Raw genomic sequence first — 23,392 nt, 5'->3', positions numbered from 1 at the left:
GAAACCAAGACAGGAATCACAATGCTCTTCGGAGGTTTCTGTTAAAAAGGAAGAGAAACCTGCCCAACAAAAACAACAATTTAAAAAGAAAAAAGTGGCAGCAGTCGCAGTCCGACATGCCACACAGGAAGAGGGTCCTCTTGAAGAACAAGAATTGGGCTCTAGCATTGCTAGACAGCGCGGCAGAGTTCACAATACTTTGCCGGAATCTTCTAGAGCATCTGGAGGTGGAAGCAACTGATGACTTTATACAAGTAGAAACAGCGGACATGCGCGTCTCCAAGCCTGATAGGGTGTACAAAGTGACGCTACAATTAGAAGGAGACACAGAAAGCACAATAGACGCAATCTTTTGGGATCGCATAGTAAAAGTGTATGATGTCTTGTTGGCCGAACAAGATTGGCCGCCTGACTTTGTCCGTACCTGCCCATATGGAGAAGATGTCATTAAGCCTTCCTTCTTGCCCCTTGTTCCAGAGGAACTAGCTGAATCCTATTCCATTGAATGGGCTCTAGCACAAGCACCAGCATCATACAGAAATCACGTAGGATGGGATAAGGATTCCCCCTACCATGTAATTTCCATTAAAAGTGCACCTCAGCCACAACCACAGTATCCCATAAAACATGAAGCAAAAGCACCAGTGAGAGAAATACTCACGCAATTAGAGTACCAGGGTGTGATTGAACCCTGTGTCTCGCCAATGAATAACCCTTTATTCCCTGTAGCTAAACCAGACCATTCATACAGAATAGTCTTAGACTACAGACATCTAAATAGTCATACACGCACCTATGCTATACAAAATTCACATAGCACTGCACTAATGAGCAACATAGTATGTAAAAAATACAAAACAACACTAGACATTTCCAATGGGTTTTTCTGCCAGAATATAGTGCCTGAAAGCAGAGACTTAACAAGCTTTAGCGCACTAGGCTCTCAGAAATAATTCTGTCGTTTACCTCAGGGGTATGAGAACAGCCCAGGACTGTTTGCAGCTCGTGTCACTGCCATTTTACACGAGATCGACCCTGAAGCATTGTCCTATGTAGATGATATATATCTCACGGATGATGAATTACTGCAACATTTAAGACGGGTAGCCCGCATTGTTGTAGGGTTTGCCGAATTTGGCTACAAATTTAACTTTAAAAAAACTAAAATAGCCTTCCTCAGCGTCCTGTTTCTAGGATATGAGCTGTCAAGTGAAGGGAAGAGCCTAGCGCCACAATTCTTAGAAAAGTGCGCACAGTTACAACCACCGAATACGATTAAAAATCTCTAATCATTATCGGGTTTCTTAAATTTTGGAAGAACCTACTTTCCAGATTATGCTACGCGCATAAAACCTTTATATGACTTAATACGTCCCGATTTTTCAAGTAAATTCTGGACAACTGAACATACACGCATTCCTAGAGAACTGCAGACAGACATGCTTGCAGCACAACATTTACACACAAGGGACAACAAAACACATTTGGTCATCAGGGTAATAGCTGGGGCCATCGGTTTCACCTATGTGACATTTAATGAAGGTGAGATAGTCCCGATTGCATACAAATCACATTTGTATTCAGCAGCTGAACAACGCTTTGCTCCCACAGAGAACAGTTTCACTGCGGTACAGATGGCTGTCATTAAAGAAAGACCTCTTGCCCAAGGAAAACGCATTATTGTCGTTTCTCCGATCCCAGCCTTAGAGGCTGTTACAAAAGCTAGCATTCCAGACGCAAAAGCACTACATCTACGTTGGATACAATGGGCTATGTCTCTAACAGCCACTGATGTAGACTACATTTTCGACCCAAAGTTACAAACTAAGGAATTCCTACAATATGAAGTAGAATATCCAGTTCCAGCAAATACCTTGCCTATTGATCAGTATCATAGAGTCATGTACACCGATGGCTCTGCACAACCTGCAATTGGAACTAAACATCAATATTCTGCTGCGTGTGCAAGTGGCTATATGGAAGGGGATACATTTTGTCCTCTACATACCTTTACACAGACCCTAGGGAATTGTACAGCACAATTGGCTGAGCTAAAAGCTCTGCTGATGGCTCTGGAACACACGGATCCGGCACAGCCTAGGCTGATTGTTTGTGATTCATATTATTGTGTCCAGTCCTTTAACTGCTTCTGTGCCTTGGACGAGGTGATCTCGTCCAAGGCACCGGTTCCCGGGTGCCTTGGACGAGATCACCTCGTCCTGCACCCGGTGGCAACCCCACCCACACACCCCGGTCGTGGATGGAAGGGGAATCCCTTCCCCTTCCACCCCCGACCCTCCCACACCCGCCCTGTGACATCAGCGCGCATCACGCGCTGACAATCACAGAGGCCTCCTCCATCGCGCTGGAAGCTCAGCTTCCAGCGTGATCGGGAGAGACATGCAAAGCATTTCTCTTCCGATCACGTGGAGGAGGCCGGAGAGGCTTCAAAGGGAAGGAAATGAATTTCCTTCCCTTTGAAGTCTCTCTGAGCGTTTCAAAAGCCGGATTGTAAAGCAATCTGGCTTTTGAAACGCCCACTAGACACCAGGGATTTATTTTCTATTTTTATTTTATGTGGAAATTGGCATAAGGGGGCGACCCCTTGGGCAAGGGTCTCTCCCAGGGGGGGCATTTTTTTAAAGGCCTTTTCTGCCCCCCCCTAAGGGCAGATCAGCCTATTATTACGCCGATCTGCCCCCGGGGGGGGCAGAAACCTCTAGGCACCAGGGATCATTTTTCTTTTTTTTGTTTTGTTTTTGTTTTGTTTTTGTTTTTGAGGTGGGGAGCGACCCTTTAGGCAAGGGTCGCTCCCCTAGGGAGCAAACTATATTTAGGCCATTTCTGCCCCCTTGGGGGCAGATTGGCCTATTTTTATGAGGCCAATCTGCCCCCAAGGGGGACAGAAACCACTAGACACCAGGGAGTTTTTTTTTTCCTTCGGGAATTTCACGCAAGGGGAGCGACCCCTTAGGCAAGGGTCGTTCCCCTGGGGGGCAACTTTATTTTAGGCCATTTCTGCCCCCCTGGGGGGCAGATTAGCCTATTTTAATTAGGCCGATCTGCCCCCAAGGGGGGCAGAAACCACTAGGCACTGGGGATTTTTTTTGTAGTTGTTTTACAGATGGTGAGCGACCCCTTAGGCAAGGGTCGCTCCCCTGGAGGGGCAAAATTTATTTAGGCCATTGCTGCCGCCTTTGGGGGGCAGATCGGGCGATTTTAGAAACCACTAGGCACCGGGGATCTTTTTTTTCGCGCCAATGTCACGCAAGGGGAGCGACCCCGTAGGCAAGGGTCGCTCCCGGGGGGGGGTGGGGAAGTGGGGTGGCGTGGGCAAATTTATTTTAGGCCATTTCTGCCCCCCTCCTGGGGGCAGATCGGCATATTGTTATTAGGCTGATCTGCCCCCAGGGGGGGCAGAAACCTGTAGGCGCCAGGGCAAATTATTTTTTGTGTTTTTTTTTTGTTTGTTTGTTTTTTTAGAGATGGGGAGCGACCCATTAGGCAAGGGTCGCTCCCCTGGGGGGCAAATTGTATTTAGACCATTTGGCCGATTTTAGGTCAATCTGCCCCCAAGGGGGGCAGAAACAACTGGGCACCGGTGATTTTGTTTTTTGCGCCAATGTCACGCAAGGGGAGCGATCCCGTAGGCAAGGGTCGCTCCCCCAGGGGGTGGAGGGGGGGGAATTTATTTTAGGCCATTTCTGACCCCCCTGATCAGCCTATTGTTATTAGGCCGATCTGCCCCCAGGGGGCAGAAACCTCTAGGCGCCAGGGCAAATATTTTTTTTGTGTTTTTTTTTGTTTGTTTTTTTAGAGATGGGGAGCGACCCATTAGGCAAGGGTCGCTCCCCTGGGTGGCAAATTGTATTTAGACCATTGCTGCCCCCCTTGGGGGCAGATCGGCCGATTTTAGGTCAATCTGCCCCCACGGGGGCAGAAACAACTAGTCACCGGGGATTTTTTTTTTGCGCCAATGTCACGCAAGGGGAACGACCCCGTAGGCAAGGGTCGCTCCAGTGGGGGGCAAATTTATTTTAGGCCATTTCTGCCCCCCGTGGGCAGGTCGGCCTATTGTTATTAGGCGGATCTGCCCCCAGGGGGGGCAGAAACCTCTAGGCGCCAGGGCTAATTATTTTTTTGTGTTTTTCTTTTTTGTTTGTTTGTTTTTTTAGAGATGGGGAGCGACCCATTAGGCAAGGGTCGCTCCCCTGGGGGGCAAATTGTATTTAGACCATTTCTGCACCCCTTGGGGGCAGATCGGCCAATTTTTGTTAGGCCAATCTGCCCCCATGGGGGAAGAAGCCACTTAGGCACCAGGGATTGGTGTGTGTGTGTATGCGTGTGTTTTCTTTAGGGAGGCAGCCCCTTGGGTAAGGGTCGCTCCCCATGGGAGCACATTACTGTTGGCCATATCTTCCCCCCATTGGGGGCAGATGGGCCTATTTTTGGAAGGCCCATCTGCCCCAAGGGGGGGCAGAAAGCCCACCAGAGGCCAGGGAAGTTTTTTTTCCCCAAAAAAGAGGGTGGGAGTATGGCCATATCCCCACCCCAAATAAATGGGGCCAAAGTTGTTCTGCCCACTAGTGGGCAGATGGGGCAATACCCCTGATCCACACCCCGGGGGCAGAAAGTCTACTAGATGCCAGGGAATTTAAAAAAAACAAAAAATATTGGGGTGGTGGCTACCAACCAGTATGGGCCTGGTTACGCCCCCACCTCAACTGAAGGGGGTAACAGTCTTTCAGCTCTCCCCCGCACTCTTAAACATCTTATCCCACAGCAAGCAAGAAGGCATTTGATTATTTTGGGTTTTAGTTTTACATTTGGGCCATGAGAACTTGGCTTACTCTCAAAATCGTTCCACTTGGAATGGTGAGGGCTGCACTTTATGGACTTTGGGACGCTGCCATGTACAAAAATCCACAAGACCTAGACACATCGGAAAACTAAACATCTGGGTGATTCCAGACTGGTGTGTTTCACATGCACCCCGCACCATTTTTGTACCCACAATCCCCTGCAAACCTCCAACTTTGCTGGAAATCACACATTTTTCCCACCTTTTTGTGATGGAACCTTCCGGAATCTGCAGAAATCCACAAAATTCCTACCACCCAGCATTGTCTCATCTATACCGATAAAAATTCTGTTGCACTTGTCAGCCTAAAAATGTTTTTTTGCAAACTGCCCTTTTGGACCCCCTTTGTTCCCCCTCAATATCAACATGTTTTTGGCTCTTCCCTTTCACAAGCACTTGGCCCACCTACACAAATGAGGTATCCTTTTTACCGGGAGACTGAGGGGAACATTGGGTGGTATGAAATGTGTCCCAGTGCGGTGATCCCACACAGAAATGTGGGAAAAATTTGATTTTTTAGCTAAATTTGAGGTTTGCTGAGGATTCTGGGTAAGAAAACATTGGGGGATCTACGCAAGTCACACCTCATTGGACTCCCTCGGGTGTCTAGTTGTCAGAAATGTCTGGGTTTGGTAGGTTTCCCTAGAAGGCTGCTGAGCCCAGGACCAAAAACGCAGGCGCCCCCCTGCAAAAACTGGTAGTTTTGTATTTGATCATTTTGATGTGTCCACATTGTGTTTTGAGCCATTTCCTTTCGTGGGTGCTAGGCCTACCCACACAAGTGAGGTACCCTTTTTATCGGGAGACTTGGGGGAATGCTGGGTGGAAGGAAATTTGTGGCTCCTCTCTGATTCCAGAACTTTCTGTCACCGAAATGAGAGGAAAAAGTGTTTTTTTGGGCCACATTTTGAGGTTTCCAAAGGATTCTGGGTAACAGAACCTGGTCAGAGTCCCACAAGTCACCCCATCTTGGATTCCCCTAGGTGTCTAGTTTTAAAAAATGTGCTGGTTTGCTAGGTTTCCCCAGGTGCCGGCTGAGCTAGAGGCCAAAATCCACAGGTAGGCACTTTGTAAAAAACACCTCTGTTTTCTGTGAAAAAATTTGATGTGTCCACGTTGTGTTTTGGGCCATTTCCTTTCGTGGGCGCAAGGCCTACCCACACAAGTGAGGTACCATTTTTATCGGGAGACTTGGGGGAACACTGGGTGGAAGGAAATTTGTGGCTCCTCACAGATTCCAGAACTTTCTGTCACCGAAATGAGAGGAAAAAGTGTTTTTTTGGCCAAATCTTGAGGTTTGGAAAGGATTCTGGGTAACAGAACCTGGTCAGAGCCCCACAAGTCACCCCATCTTGGATTCCCCTAGGTGTCTAGTTTTAAAAAATTTGCTGGTTTGCTAGGTTTCCCCAGGTGCCGACTGAGCTAGAGGCCAAAATCCACAGGTAGGCACTTTGCAAAAAACCCCTCTGTGAAAAAATTTGATGTGTCCACGTTGTGTTTTGAGCCATTTCCTTTTGTGGGCGCTAGGCCTACCCACACAAGTGAGGTACCATTTTTATCGGGAGACTTGGGGGAACACAGAATAGCAAAACAAGTGTTATTGCCCCTTGTCTTTCTCTACATTTTTTCCTTCCAAATGTAAGGCAGTGTGTAAAAAAGACGTCTATTTGAGAAATGCCCTGTAATTCACATGCTAGTATGGGCACCCCGGAATTCAGAGATGTGCAAATAACCACTGCTTTTCAACACCTTATCTTATGGCCATTTTGGAAATACAAAGGTTTTATTGATACCTATTTTTCACTTTTTATATTTCAGCAAATGAATTGCTGTATACCCGGTATAGAATAAAAACCCATTGCAAGGTGCAGCTCATTTATTGGCTTTGGGTACCTAGAGTTCTTGATGAACTTACAAGCCCTGTATATCCCCGCAAACAGAAGAGTCCAGCTGACGTAATGGTATATTGCTTTCAAGAATCTGACATTGCAGGAAAAAGTTACAGAGTAAAACGTGGAGAAAAATGGCTGTCTTTTTCACCTCAAATTCAATATTTTTTTATTTCAGCTGTTATTGTCTGTAGAAAACACTTGTAGGATCTACACAAATGACCCCTTGCTGAATTCAGAATTTTGCCTACTTTTCAGAAATGTTTAGCTTTCTTGGATCCAGCATTGGTTTATCACCCATTTTGGTCACTAACTGGAAGGAGACTGAAAGCACAAAAGATAGTAAAAATGGGGTATGCCCCAGTAAAATGTCAAAATTGTATTGAAAAATGGGGTTTTCCAATTCAAGTCTGCCTGTTCCTGAAAGCTGGGAAGGTGGTGATCTTGCCACTGCAAACCCTTTGTTGATGCAATTTTCAGGGAAAAAAACACAAGCTGCCTTCTGCAGCCCTTTTTTCCCATTTGTTTTTTAAAAACAAAATTTTCACTGTATTTTGGCTAATTTCTTGGTCTCCTTCAGGGGAACGCACAAAGTCTGGGTACCTCTAGAATCCCTAGGATGTTGGAAAAAAAGGACGCAAATTTGGCGTGGGTAGCATATGTGAACAAACAGTTATGAGGGCCTAAGCGCAAACTGCCCCAAATAGCAAAAAAAAAGGCTCGGCACAGGAGGGGGGAAAAGGCCTGGCAGCGAAGGGGTTAATGAATACCTGCATTATTGGCCCCAGAATGGGTTCAGAGACTCCAAAGGCAACACCATTAAACACAGACTACTGTGGGGGAAAGTAGCTGACCTGAAAGAGACGCTACCGAATGTCCATGTTTACATACACTTGGACACCAGCGCGTTCGAATACATGTTGCTGGAAATACATTGGCTGATGAAGCCGCAAAGTCAGCAGTGGCAGTAGCCACTGTAGCTGCAGTGACTCGCTCGAGTTCTAAACCAGACACAGACATTTGGGCTGCTGTGAAAGCTACGGCTGATGGTACGCCCTATCCTAAAGGATTTCCTAACAAATATCATGATCGTATCGGAAGTATGCTGAACGGTGAAGTTAAGATACCAGGCGTAGGCGTACAAGACATCCCTAACAAAGATGTAAGACCACAATTGATTAAAGCAGCGCATGAGGGGGTGGCATCTGCACATGCTGGTGTAGCGGCTATAATTTCAATCTTACAGGCCCGTTATTGGTGGCCAGGTCTCTACAAAGAGACCAAGCAGTATGTCCTTTATTGTGACATCTGTCAACAAAAATCAAAGTTTCCACTGCCAAGCGCCCGCCGCAGACACTCCTCTTAATTTCAAACAAACCAGTACAGTGTGTGTACTTGGACCACTGCGGTCCCCTATCACCTGATAGTGCATACAAATACATATTAGTCGTTGTTGATTCATGCTCCAGATTTGTTTTGGTGTGGCCACAACGCTCGGCTGACGCTCGGACTGTTATTAAAGATTTGCGAGACTTCATCGGTACATATGCGGTTGCGGCCTTCCATTCGGACCAGGGCCCTACTTTTGCCTCAAGGGCTTTCAGGGACACCATGGCTTTGTTGGGGGTCCAACTCCAGTACTCGTCTCCATTTCATCCCGAGTGAAATAGTGTCATGGAGCAATTAAACCGCGATTTGAAGCAATCCTTAACAGCCAGAGTCTTAGGTTCGGGTCGTAGTTGGCTTACTCACCTGTATGGAGTCCAGAGAGCACGAAATAACCTGCCTAGAAGGTCCCTGGGGAGTCGTACTTCATATGAGTGCCTGTTCGGAACTCAAATGTATATTCCGGATCTTGATGGTCCTGGCGTGGAGGCAGCAGAAACACCTTTTGACATAAATGAACGTGCCACTATCTTACAGGAATTGCAACAGTTCTGTGAGGATAATTCTTCCAAAAGTGTGCCCTCACAGGAATTAAGGATGTGCCAGTAACATCTACCAGCTGGATTCCCAGAGTTGGGGATCTTGTACGTGAAAAAGTCACAGTAAAAAAGTATTTTGGCCCTTCTTATCGAGCACCAGTCCCTGTACTAGGGATACACAGTACCAGAACTGTTATTCTACCACCGTTGGCAGGTGCCAAAGAAAATCATTTTGTCTCAATTGACAATGTCAAATTACACCATGTGGCCGATCCTGCACAGCCGGAGAGTAAATCTAAATTACGAACCACAAACAATTATCATGGGAATGATATTCCTCAAATGCCATATCGCTATAAATATCAATAACCATAGTTTTGTATGTCATATAATGCAACAACTTTGGAATGCACGGTTTGGGCTACATATATTATTGGATAACAGAATAGATATTCTATCAACAATATATAGTTTTATTGAGTTCATTTACAAAATATTGAGGATATAAAACCAAGTACAAAAAAGACATTGACATTCACCTAACTCAATCATTCCACATACTAGGCTAAAACCTCAAAAATACAGAATACAAAAATTACAATATAGTGGTCCTAGTATCATACACTTTATACAATAGCAAAATAGAATCCAAAAGTTACATATTGTTACCCAACATAAATGCAGATCCAAGAATGTTAGTGTAACTGTCTTATACACCAATGCAGAAGGGATGAATGTCCACGAAAAAAGATGATAATATTATGATCTCAAATGAGATTCAATAGGAACCTGTTGCCTGCGCGCGTTTCGGTATTTCTCTATTATTGAGGTCACCTTCATCAGGGCAGTTCCAAATGTTGTAATCCATTGCTGATGCAATCCCAACAGCCGGACATTCTAGTACTTTCTTGTGCCAAATTCTGGGTATATTCCACAGATTTACGAAATATCTGTTACAGAAGTCTCGTATAATTCCTAATGTGAAAATATTTCATTTTCAAGATAGCAACAATGAATGTCCTTTGCCGTCAATAGGAATTCAAAGATCTGGGATCCTAGTAGCAAAAGCTGAGGAGGAGATACTACTTCGTGGTCCTCTAATTGGTTTCATATTTGGTTCACCGTGGTCTGAAGACTAGACAGAGTGGCATTCGGTCCTGCACAGCCATCCAAGAGGAACATCCAGTAGTTCCCGAATCCCTCTCACTACTGGCGAAGAAGTTCCACTACAAGTTGTTTATACCAATACTGATACCTCTCCGAGCTTGGGGAGGGTGGAAGATGATCTTGCATTAGTTCCACTAACATCAACTAACTTAGAAATATTTGACCAAGTCAACTCGACTACAAGCCAAATGGTTGGTGCTGTCTATAGTGTGCCACCACAGGAAACACCAACTCCACCACTGACAACGGCTACACCATTTGCACGAACTGCCTCTGGTTATTTTGCCGACTTCAACGATGATTTCTCAGACTCATTTACCTCTTCGACAGCTGATTTGTCAATTACACGTAAGCTAACAAACTGGCTCAAAGAAACATATTTCATTTTTCCATGGAACTATATATGGCTTTCTCTGACTGTCCTAGCCTTTCTACTTTGGATTGGTTTTGTTATTACCTTTTTCTTATTAATACATGTTCATTTTCTTGCTGAAAGATCAACAGTTGAACAGGTGGAGGAGGTTTTGAAACCACATTTTTCGTCACTCACAGTTCAAAGAGATTTATCCTTTGTGAACATTTCCGCAGTGCCAATTCCTGATGGGATTGTTTGGGACAAAGTAATGTTTGATATATATGGTCCCATGGAAATTATACCGTATGTGTTAAAATTGTCAATGAATAATATAGTAATACCAGGAATTGTATCTGATGATTGGGATGTGAAAACAGTTGATTCTGTGATGACAGAATTGCAATATTATACTGTTTTTGAAAACGAAGATGTTTACCAATTCAAAGAAAATGATGGTGATATGTTTTGCTATAATTATTATGGGCACCACTTCATACATAGAGCGAGCAGTCCCAAAATGGTATTTACTTACACGCAATGGGAACATTGTCCAACTCCACCGCAAGGGAGTTCTAAAACATATTCTGAAAAGTTTGCACATTTTTCTGGGCACAATCAAAAGAATGCTGAGTCGTATTACTTTAAGGTACCACCTACTAAAGATATACACATGTTATTGACTAATATGAAATTTATATATTCGGAATCCTTTGTTTCCCGGTTATCAATAGAAGGCTATGAATATTGGTCCAAATCAATTGATCTGAAAAGTGTCTGGGGAACAAAAAATTGGCAAATTAAGGGAAAAGAAACATTGTTTAGAGCATGTCTTATTCCTGTTCAGATGATCTTCTTAAATGAAACTGTGCAACAAACGAGTTGTTTAGGCTTAGCAACAATTAGAGAATTAAACATGCCCAGTATACCTGCCCCTGCAAAACTTTACAAATGGCAAAAATACACGAATGCCACTAAAGATGAGCTCGATTAGTGGGTCCAGAATGGTACATTTAATGCTTCACTGACACGTCCAGGCGGGTGGTTATTGTGGCCAATAGATACCAATGGGTGTCATCAACGTTTTATTAACTCCTCAGGGTGTTTTAGGACGAGTAGGCCAGACCCTCACTATATATCTCCAGAACATGCAGATATCATTACAACATATGGTGTAGGAAAATTATGCCAACAGTGGCTAAAATCATCCTCACTAAACGCGGTTAAAGAACACCTCAATCTCTTGTCTAACACCACTGACTTACAAGATTTCTTGTCAGGCCCCAGAACACCACGTAGGAAGCGTTTCTTATATGCAGTATACAATGAAATATGGAAACTTTCCCAACAAGATGCTGCTGCCCGGTTAAGGCAAATAGATCAGGAAAATCTAAAAAAGGCATTAGCTGTTGTGGATAATGGGATTAACACCTTGTCCGACAAGATATATACAATTAACAACATTGTCTCTTCTGCTATAGACATTATACAATCTGATATGTCTTCATTATACCATGGACAGAGTCAGATCAGGAGTTCCAGTCCCCTTGACTAGACCTACATTCCAGGTGCTTTCAAACGGCAGCTACTTCCTTCTCAATAGTGAAGACTGTTGTGGCATGCAAACCGGAATAGTTTACGTTGTTTCGTTCTCTAAGGTCGTTACATGCTGCGGGAACGTACTGTTTCCCCCCACCAAATTTAAAGAGGTAGCTGATATCTGGCCTTACATTGCTACTTCAAACGTGAATTTTGACAAGTTAAGTAGACTCAAGGCTTTATTGTTTCAAAAGCATGTGGCCCTTACATTTGCACGCGAGACCTATGCACTTCAAGTGGCAAGGTCATCAGCAGAAATACAGTCCCTGTTAAATACAAACTTTCCGAGACACTTTGGTGAACTCGTGGGACGAATATTTAATGCGTCCAGCACGACTGGAATAGCACACTTTTTCAAAGCTGTTGGTTCTGGTTTTGTTCACACCTTCTCCTCCATATTCGGTTTGATACCTTCAGCTATCCACTCAATTTTCTGTAGTATTTTGGGGGGATTTCCGATAACTTTGGCTTTATTAGCTGGCATTCTGCTGTTGCTGTTGTTTATGTGCAATGGCTGTCACGCCGCAACAAGGACAAATGACGGCGCCCCCATCAGCGCAGCTGTGTCGTGAACATATGATGCAGTATTTTGGAGCAACACTCATGGAGCATTTGGAGTGTGACTGGTCTTTGTCATTCAGACTGGTTTGTATTGTGTGCAGCCCGTGTTCCGGTGCCTCTGGTGCTCTTTTGAACATGCACCAGAAGTTTGTCTTTCGCAGCAGCGCCCCCCAGCAATAGATGCTAATCTGTTGATGTTCTCGCTGAGGGTTCATTACCAGACATGCGCACTGAGGCTGCATTTGCTACATGAAGCTAATTATGAGTTTCCCTTCCTGGAGGAAGTTGCCATCAACTCATCAATGGGCACTCCACGGGATGCCGCCTTGGTTGATACTGGGCTATGGAACACACTTGCTCCTCGATCATTTTTGGTGCGGACTTTCCAGCTCTGTCATTTGCCGAAGTGGAAGATCTCCTACGTTCCATGACTCATACTTAATTTTGAACTTTTCTAAATTGACATTATCATTGAATTGGGTTATAAGCCACATGCTCATGTTTTAAATTGCCAAGTAGTGTGCTTGTATGTCCTTTTAACTTGTCAAAATTGACTAGAGTTTTATATATATCTTAGGTTGAGAAATTTTAGTTCTGACTTGAACCACTTTCAACCGACAAGGGGAGGGAGTTGTGTAGCCATTTTAGTTATAGCTCCATGCATGTTAGTTTAATACACTAGGCCGCTGTGCACTCTGACCTAGATATATTTTATTCAGCTTCGCATTGTTATTTTTACAATAACCAGTTTTACGGTCTTGTTTTAGTTTCTTCTATCTAACTGTTTTGCTTAGCCCAGCATCATTTTGTGCTTCTGTCAAGGCTACAGTTTGGTACATTGTCAGTGAACGTGGTAGAAGTTTAGTCTCCAACATTCGTAGAAAATACACATCCTTACGTAGGGACATTTTCCTAGAACATTAGCTGTGTTATTATAAAAACACTTCCTAGTCCCATTACACGTTAAGAGGGAGATTCCAGCCAGGGAACCACAACTGTATGCTGAATGCTTCGCTGCAGATGTTAACGCAGACTACAGGCGTTTGCTCAGGTATGAGGTTTGATGTCCTCCCGGGGGAACCTGAAAGGCAGGATTAGAGCTTAACATGCTGTTCTCAAATTATGATTCAGATAGAAAATAGTACATCGACTTTAGTGGCAATATGATAGCATTATTTTTATGCTTCACTCTCATCGTCACCATTTTAATATTGTCATGTTGTGTTGTTCTGGTTATTACAGCTCACGCTTTGCTATCTAAAATGCAGTTGTTTTATTAAACCAGTCTTTAACACTTATACTGCTTCCATTGTCATTTATATATGAGACCAAATTGTGAATGAGAGAACTGGATGCGAACTGAGTGACCACGACTTCCCTGAGAAGTAAGATATGTCATGCGCTCGGCTGCCCAATCATCTCTACCTTTCGGGAGAGATGAGGCACTGCTAGTTAGCCGGAGCAAAACCCGGATTGGAGCGACAGGTGTCGCCCACCGTGGGTCAGACTCAGGTGGTCATTCCGACCTCAGTGGTCTTTTTTCCAGACCGCCGACGCCGGGGGAGACAGAATACCGCCATTGCCGGCGGTATTCATGCCTCCCTATTCTAACATTTCCGCTGGGCCAGTGGAAATGGCACATCAACATTGCCGCCGGCTCGTAATAGAGCCAGCGGCAATGTTGATGTGCAGCAGGTGCAGTAGCACCCGTCACGCATTTCACTGCCCAAAATTCGGGCAGTGAAATGCGCGACGGGGCTACGCCTGGGGGCCCCTGCACTGCCCATGCCAAGCGCATGGGCAGTGCAGGGGGCCCCAAGGGCCCCGTGCGTCCCCTTGCTGCCAGCCTGTCCATGGCGGTGTCTACCGCCACGGACAGGCTGGCGGTCGGGGACTCATAATCCCCAGGGCAGCGGTTCTTGCACCGCTGCCCTGGGGATTATGCCCACCAGGCGGAAACCTGGCGGTTAAGTGGAGGGGCCGGCGGTATGGCCGTGGCTTTTGCGCCACGGTCATAATAGCTGGTGGGACACCGCCAGCCTGTTGGCGGTGTTCCCGCCAGCAAACCGCCGGCCGCCAGGGTCGGAATGACCCCCTCAGTCTCCCATACTGTGGACGATCTTGCTGCTCAAAATCCAGTAGTCTCATTAGAATAATGAGAGCCTACGCAACAGTGGAACACCCCAGCAGGTGTGTAAGTACCTCCAAATTGTAATGATATCCAGTGTCAAAGATGGCAACAGACAATACAGAAATCAGCCTGCAGACAGAGATGTGACCTGAAGAGGGAAAATGAAATGGAATCAGGCACAAAGTTGTAAGGCATATGAACCAAGACATACATCAACAGCATTTGAACACATACACTGGATGACTGGCTCAGTAGCTATGATAGCACATATGCAAGGGCCTGCATAGGCACTCACACATGTGTGGGACAGGAAAGTTGTAAAATAGGTAACATCCTCTATTGTTCACCTCCCTCGGTAGTCAGGAACAGGTACTTGCCATACAGGTGCTGACAATGTAGCGCGACATGCCTACGCAGCAGGACAAGACTGATAAGTCCCCCTAACATATCCTCAAACAGGCAGACTGAGGACCCTAAACCTTTGTTAGAAATATAAGGATGTACCGCAATGACACAAGCATTCCACACGTACTTAGCAGCAGTGCATTTCCACTACCCCTCTTGGTAAGTCAACTACCCTTCAAGTTCGGAAACCAAGATGGAAGGCTGTAGTCCCCACACACACCTTGATGCATGCAAATACTGGCTACAGACTGGCTTCAGCAATACATCTTCCATGTGCAGATGACATACAATTCACACATACCTGTACATCATTGAAAGTAGTGACAAATCATGTCAGTCCTGTTCTCATGTGCCTCAGGTGTCTCATGTTCATTGGTCCTCGGAGGTACCAAGGCATTGTGCATCCCATCAAAGGCTCCAATTACATGCAGGACATTTGATATGCTGTAGAAGGCTGCTTTTACAGTGGGCAATTCTGGAGGTTGTGGGAACCTAATGTACCTGTGCACATGCTTGAGTAGGGCATCCAGCACATCCTGCACCACCTTACTGAACTGGGGCTGCGAAAACCCTGCAGCCAGTCCCACTGTAACCTGAAAAGAGCCACTCGCCAGAAAATGCAGGACTGACAACACCTGGACTGTTCTAGGAATGGCATGGGGATTTCTCAAACCCGGCAGGAGGTCTGGCTTCAACTGGGCAACCAGTTCCCTGATGCACAAACAGTTGAGTCAATAGGTCAGGATGATGTGGCGCTCTTCCATGGTATCAAGATCTACAAGTGGCTGGCAAACTGGTGCATTCCTCATCACCCCATTGTGGCGATATCTGTGCAGGGACACAAACAACAATCTGGGAACCTCTCACAATGTAGGGCAGCAGGTATGACATACGACAGTCACGAAGTTTTATTCATGCAAGTTGGCTGTCATGTTGTGGGAAGACATATTACTCCTCACTCCATTCCTAACCAGATGATGGCACAGGATCCCTATGGCAATAGACTTATACAGGACATGTACACGTACACCCTCCATGTGTTCCACTATACTGATCATATATGCTGACGACTGTAGTGACAAGTGTGGTGATGTCACTCACTACATGTGTCATTATCCACAATGTATGACCTGATGTATCTACTTCTGACGACATGCAGGTAATTACGCGGGGTGAACCCAGGACAGTCATGTTACAGACTAATATGGCATCTGCCTGTCGGGCATGCATTGGACAGTTGGAAGTGACCTCGTTCTGCTGGCGGAAGTCGTCCTGGCAGAAGGCGGTCTGAACTGCCGTGCAACTCCCCATTGGTTAACATTGACGTCTATGGGAGACTGGGACCAATGACGATCACCGCCGGCGGTGACTGTCATGACCGCTGAGAACGTAATTGCCATTTTGTATGGGCCAGCTCACTTGACTCCTGGCTTTCGGGCAAAACAGACCTCCACTTCATGTGCTGCTGTAACCTGTATCTTGAAGCAACAATGGCACACACTGAAGGGGATAGGGCCCCAGCCTTCACTACGGAAGAACTAGAGAAACTGGTGGAAGGGGTCCTAGCCCTGTATGAGCGGTTGTACGGTGCTCCAGGGCTACGGGTCAGTACAACGTCCTTTGTCCTACATGTCGGGTGGTGTTTGACGATGTATGTGTTTGCACATTGACATGTCATAACTGATCAGGTGTTTAGCATGCACATGATATTTGTGGGATATTGGCAGTGTGCATGGTCCGTGTTTGTTATAATTAACATCATGTCCCCCATTTTCAGAATGTTTCCCATGCAGGTCAGCACCCACCAGAAAAAAAGGGTTATGTAGAGCCATTGCGAAGGAAGTGCGGACCCTGGGAGTCCATAGCTGACAGAGCACCCACTGCAGGAAGCGGTGGGAGGATCTGAGGCTCTGGGCCCAGTAGACCGCAGACGCCCAGCTGGGGACGGCCTCCCAACGTGGCTGTCGGACCCTGACCCCCCTAAGGGCTCACATACTGGCGATGACCTACCCTGAGTTGGATGGGTGCTTGAAGGCAGCACGCAGCCACAAAGGGGTAAGTGTTGACTGTCAGGTGCCTACTGCATGGTTGTGTACTGTGACCCTCTCTGGACTTGGAATTTAAGTGGTTAGATGTGATTTAGGGTGTCCTGGTTGTCACACCCATCATGTAGGAGTGTGTCACATTAGCTATGTTGAGCCATGCAGGAAAAGAAGTGGTGATATTGTGACACACGTTCACCTGTACGTATGGGTCGCTCAAGTATGCTATCATGTCACTGGCTGCATCCTCCATCTTTGCGTGTACTGTTGTAGTACAAGGTGGTCATTTTGGCACTGTATATGGGTAATGACAGGCAAGTTACATGAACATTGCAATTGCTTCACTTGCTACATCAATGGACCTCTGTACCACATGTACTCCACACATTTCTGTCAGTTAGTTAGTGTCCTCAGTCCCTCTCTGCTCAGATTTAGATCATCCCGTAATGGATGACATGTGGATGGGTATGTTCCTGGGCTGTTTGTTGGATAAATCATTTAGGCAGTTGATAGCCATGTAGTGGTCTTCATTCAGGTGTTTAGGCTGCAGGGTTGAGGTGAGTTTGGGTATTGCTGGATGACTCAATAGTAAATGATTGCTAAATGGTCTCTTGTTTGCCCGGCAGGGGCTGTAATCTATATTGTTTGTATGTGAAGTAGATGTGTGGGTTAACATCACTTCCTCCCTTTCTGTTTCTCCCACCCTCCTTCTCTCTCTCCACCTCTATGTGTGCATTAGCATCATCTGGTGAAGGAGGAAGGGCTCTGGTGAGAGGGGACGCAGCAGCCCAGAGGACCCAGGAGGCTGACACCAGTGAAGCCGAGGGGACCAGTGGGACGGAGGGCGAGGGGAGCACCACAGGGAAGACTGGAGCTACCAACACATCTAATACAGATCTCTCCTCGTCTAGTGGCTCCCTGGTGGTGGTGGACCCATCTGGGACCACCTCAGCACCATTCTTGGCCCCTCACCTTCCTTACCAGCACCGCCCTCCCTGTTGCACCACACCCAGTTGCCCGTGCCCACTCACCCAGGAGGGTGGGCGTCTCCTCCGCCGCAGGCACCTCTGCCACCCTCAATGAGGAGGCTATTGACCTCCTGCGGTCCATCTCTGTTGGGCAGACAAAGATTGTGAATTCCATCCAGGAACTGGCATCCCCGATGCAGTAGTTCAGTGTGTTCCTAGAAGGCCTCACTGTGCCTTGTCTGGTCTACAGAGATAGTTTCAGGCTCTGGCCTCCTCATTGACGGCAGCCAGTATCCCTTCATCTTTCGCTCCCCCCCCAGCTACCTGCTCCCAATCCACAACCCCTCTCCCTACACCCGTCCAATGCACACCTACATACTAGCATACACCCACTACAACAGACTAGGTGTGCAAAAACAGTCATAGACATCACAAACGTTCACACAGGCATGCACACACACACCACACATCTGCAGACACAACAACAGACACATCCCCCACCACTTCCTCCCTTGCAGTCACATCCCCACTCACACCTGCCAGCACTGCATCATCATGCAGTGGTACTGCTACCATTCCTGTCATACCCTCAATCACCACAACAGCAGACTCACAGACACACACCATATCCGCATTCACCAAAACTGCCGTCTCTGCCACCTGCAGCACATCCACCTCACTTGCACACACCACTGCAACATTCACTCACACATCTCCCATTTCCTCTCCCTGCATCTCTGCCCACTCTCCTCCCAATGAATGCACACGCACCCACCCAACATTCAGCCACCACACACATACACACATTGCACAGCATCCACGTACAGCACAGCAACAAATCAGATGAGCGCTCCCTCTACCTCCACTCCTAACCCTCACTCATGTGACCCCCCCATGTACCTAAGAACGTTTTCCTTGCCGCCCTTATCCTCTTCTCTACTCCACTCCCACCCTGTGGTCCCCATAAACGCTGTGTCCCACTGCCCCTCTCAGGCCCTTCCACCTCCCATTCCTCGGGTGCCCAATCTGGTGTTTCCCCTACTCCTCCACCCAGCAAGATATCCACCCCTCCCAGTGCCAAAGTCACCCCTCCCAAACCCAAACCGAAACATGCCCCTTCCACATCCAAGCCTCCACCACCACCCCCACACTGCTGAGGTGCCTGCCTGTCCCATTGATGCCCCTATGACGTGGAGGCCTATTTGCTGTCAGGAGTCAAGTTGGGGCCATAATATATATGGACTTGATGAGTTTCTGTATTAATGCAGGTTGGACTTGCCATTTGGCAGATTATCTATATATTTATTTGGAAATTTTTATGGTTCCATTTACATCTGCCCACATTGCTGTGGTTGGCAAGATGAGTTGCTTGTCCTGGCTTTCTTCTACTTGGTGGTGTGACATCTGTGTGCAATGGTGTGTGAGGTCTGTGTATGGATTGTGTCTGTGTTGTTGCATGCGCTGGGTAGATGGGTTGGGCCATGGGGATGTTGTAATGTGTGTGACTGCTTGCTTGTGGGATTGTATAGGGTGTTGTGTGCATCCGTGTGTATGGTGCTGCATGTGTGGATTTCCTTGAATGTTGGTTGTACGTGTTGTGTCACTTGTGTCATTGTTTGGATGTGTGTTCACTGCTATTGATTGTGTGTCATTGCTACATACAGTTCATGGTGTGTGTGTGTATGTGTGGTTTTGCACAACGTGCCTGTCTATGCCTGTGTTGAGGTGTTTGTGGTCTAGTTGTCGTTGTGTGGTTATGGGATGTGTTGGCTGTGTGTTGTGCTGGATGTTTGGCACATATCTGGTTAGCTTTTTGTGTGTTTTGGATACCTGGCATTGACATATATTGTATGTGCCTGTGTGTGGCCTTCGCTGTCTGTGCAAGGAATGTGTGTTATGTGTTGGAGTGTATCACTGCCATTTCCTCCCCTCTGTGCTAGGTGTACTTACGGTTGTCATCTTCGTCGTTGTCGGTGGCCCTGAAGGTGCATGGCAAGTTGCAACGCTGGGAAAACTAGCAGTTCATCTGCCATGGCGTCAGCGGAGGTGGGCGTCTCCTTTTGTACTTTCAGTTTCCGCCAGGTTTTTCGTAGCAGCCAGCCCGCCCAAGATATCCTGGCGGTGTGGTGACTTGCAATATGGCCGGTGGGACATTGCCTTTCGCCAACATGAATTTGGCTTCCGCCGCCGGATGCTGCTTGTCAGCGGTGGCCACCTTACTCGTTATATGGTGGTCTGCACCCCCACCATGGCGGCGGTCATTACACTGACACCAGCATGGCAGTCAGGTCACCGCCAAACTCGGAATGACCACCTTAGTCTGCTGGCTCGTGGACTCACTGTGCACATATGTGCTGACACAACTCATGCCCCTGTGCTGCCGCTATAAGACGGACATAACTCGCCCTTGCACTGACAAGGAATGGTCTGCCATGCTGGAGGACCCTGTCCATGTCCCATTGAACACTTGTTTCTGACTCATGCAATTTTACATTCTCCACAGAGCCTACTTCACTCCTGATAAGATTAATCACTACTTTCATCGAGTAGATGCTGCCTGCCCCTACTGCAGCCAGGTAGAAGCAGACTTGCTACACATGCTGGGGCCTGCCTGACACTACACCAATACTGGCCACCAGTACTGGCATGGGGTTACCACACAGCTATCCACTTGCACAGGGTGCCCATTGATGCACAAATGGGAGGTATGCCTTCTGGGCTTACAGCATACGGACAAAAAACACAGGGCTACATCCCACTTCATAGACCTGGGGCTGTTACTGGCCAAGAGTCTAATTACCACGCAATGGAAATCACCAATGTCCCCGACACTTAATGGCCTGGGTACAATTTAGTACCAAATGGGCACAAGCAGAAAGCGTAGCACTGGACAAAGAAGACACCAAGGGCTTGCCCAAATATCCCATTCCTACCAATTAGGACACCATACTGACTGATTTCAAATCAGCCTCAGAACCCACCTCTGATGTCCCAGATCGCACACCTAGTCCCTACTTACCCTCCCTAGTACCTAGAAGCGCCTTCTTTCTCCACACATCTGCATGATGCAAGGCCACCCACCTCATCAACTGTCCCCTTGAATGAATCACCAATTCTCCTTAATTAACCTGTCATCATGCACTATCATATGTAAATGGATTGAGGGATAGCGGATATGGTGACATATGTTAAATTGTTGTATACTTTATTTGTTTCTTATACTTGAATACTGTTTAATCCTCCAAATATCATGTATACTGACCCCTGATCTTTGCTTAGCTATTTTGGTATGGGATAGATTACAGCTACAGATATACATGCAATATCGTACTCTATTTGCTATTTTGAACTGATTGTTTGACCCTGATGTACGCATCTGATGGACAGAACTATCAGAAGCAGTTGCTATGAAAAGGTCACATGTAATATCATCCTTGTACATTGAAAAGTATTGCAAATGTTGCTACAGTTTGTAATAGAAAGAAAAAAATAAAATTCAAATAAAGATTCAAACAAAACAAATCAGCAGGGAGTAATCAGCCCTTTGTGTGGGGACAGACACTGCCTACTCAGGTGTAAGTGTCATCCCCTCCCGTCCTTTCTGCCCAGAGCCAAGAGAATGCAGATGAATACAGATGAGCACTCAAACACACCTAACCTTCCTGTGTTTGTGACTGTCTAGAGAGAATGCATAAAGTATAGCTGTCAACCCCGCACCTCCAGACGTGCACTGGAGATAGGCTGCAAGCACACAGAGCTGTAAGAACAGAGACATTCCCACTTTCTAAAAGTGGCATTTCTAGTAATGTTAAGTCCGACTTTACTAGTAAAGAGCACTTGTCATTACCATTCCAAAGATATGAAACATGAGACAGCTTCTCCTTTCTAATCAGGAATTACAACTTAAAAGTGTATTAATGAATTCCCAGTGTTAACCTATGAGCGGAGCAGGCCTCACAGTAGTGAAACATGACTTTAGGAGTTTTTCACTACCAGGACATGTAAAAATGTAAAGTACATGTCCTACCTTTTAGTTAAATAGCACCTTGCCCTATGGGCTAGCTAAGACCTACCTTAGGTGTGACCTATATGTAATAAAAGAGGAGTTTCAAGCTTGGCAAGAGGTTTTAGATGCCAAGTCAAAAGTGGCAATCAAACTGCACACACAGGCTCTGCAGTGGCAGGCCTGAGACATTTCTAAAGGGCTGCTTCAGTAGGTGGCACAATCAGTGCTTCAGGACTAGTAGAAGCATTTAATTTACAGGCCCTTGGTATATGGGATACCTCTTTACAAGGGACTTACAAGTAAAGAGAATATACAAGTTCTGTATATACCAGTGTTACTATGTTTAGGGGGGAAGCACATGCACTTTAGCACTGGCCAGCAGTGGTAAAGTGTTCAGAGTCCTAAGGCCAACAAAAAGGATCAGCAAAAATATGAGGCAAGCAGGCAAAATGTTTGGGGGAAGACCAGCCTAAGGATGACAGGTCTAAAAGCTGTATACTGATAAATAAGGCACATTCCTGCCCTTTCACACTGTACAATACAGCAAGTTGGCTTGCTCTGTTGTGCTGCATAAAACCATGATAAATCTGGCCCTCAGTTTGTGGGAAGAAATTTCACCCATGGGCCAAGCTGTGTTAAGCTGACAAACTTTGCAACTTTGAAAATGTGACAACCAGTCAACTAAACACAACCTAACCACAGAATTTTAATTCAAAACACACTGATTGAATACAGCAGAGACACACTAATAAACAAGTCAAACCCCCGAAATACCCAGATTCAGCCACAGGCAAGATAATGTTCCATCACTCCAAATGACTCCAAATGGCACACATTTCCATTTGTTAAGCAATCAATCAATCAATCAAAAAATGTATAAAGCATGCTACTCACCCTTGAGGGTCTCAAGGCACTTGGGGGGGGGGGGGAGGGCAGGAGGGTCACTGTTCGAACAACCATGTTTTGAGGTTGCAAAGCTAATTATTTCTAATTCTCATCAGTCCAGCTGTTTTTTAGAACAATACCCCAGTTGGCTCAAAAAGAACCACCAACAAAAGATCACCAATATTATTTTAATGTTAACCCAAGAACTTTAAAAAAGTAACAACTTTGCTGTATATAATCATCCCAGATAGGATGGGCATGATGGAGGGTTCAGAACAACCAGACTGAGTGCCTCCTTTTCATTTTGGCAGGAGATCTGCCATAGATTGGTGGAGAGCCAGTGGTTCCCTCACCCGTTTTAAACACAAGGGAATTGGAGGGTATCTGAGGGAAGACCCTCTGCTGGTTATGGCATCAGACATCCTTAACCTGCAGCCCATCCAGCAAAGAAACGCCAGGTCACAATTGCAGCAGCTCTGACTCTATTTAAACTGGGACTATTGCTTTTCCCTGTGTGGGTCAGGGAAGGGAAGCAGGCAATATCTCTGTTGTGAAGGAAGAGAAAACTCTGTCTCTGCCGGGGCCAGTGATTTTTGTGTTT

This window comes from Pleurodeles waltl, chromosome 1_2 (assembly GCF_031143425.1).
Source record: "Pleurodeles waltl isolate 20211129_DDA chromosome 1_2, aPleWal1.hap1.20221129, whole genome shotgun sequence".
Lineage (NCBI taxonomy): Eukaryota > Metazoa > Chordata > Amphibia > Caudata > Salamandridae > Pleurodeles > Pleurodeles waltl.
The sequence above is the reverse complement of the archived record's forward strand: the minus strand, read 5'-3'. Positions refer to the sequence as shown.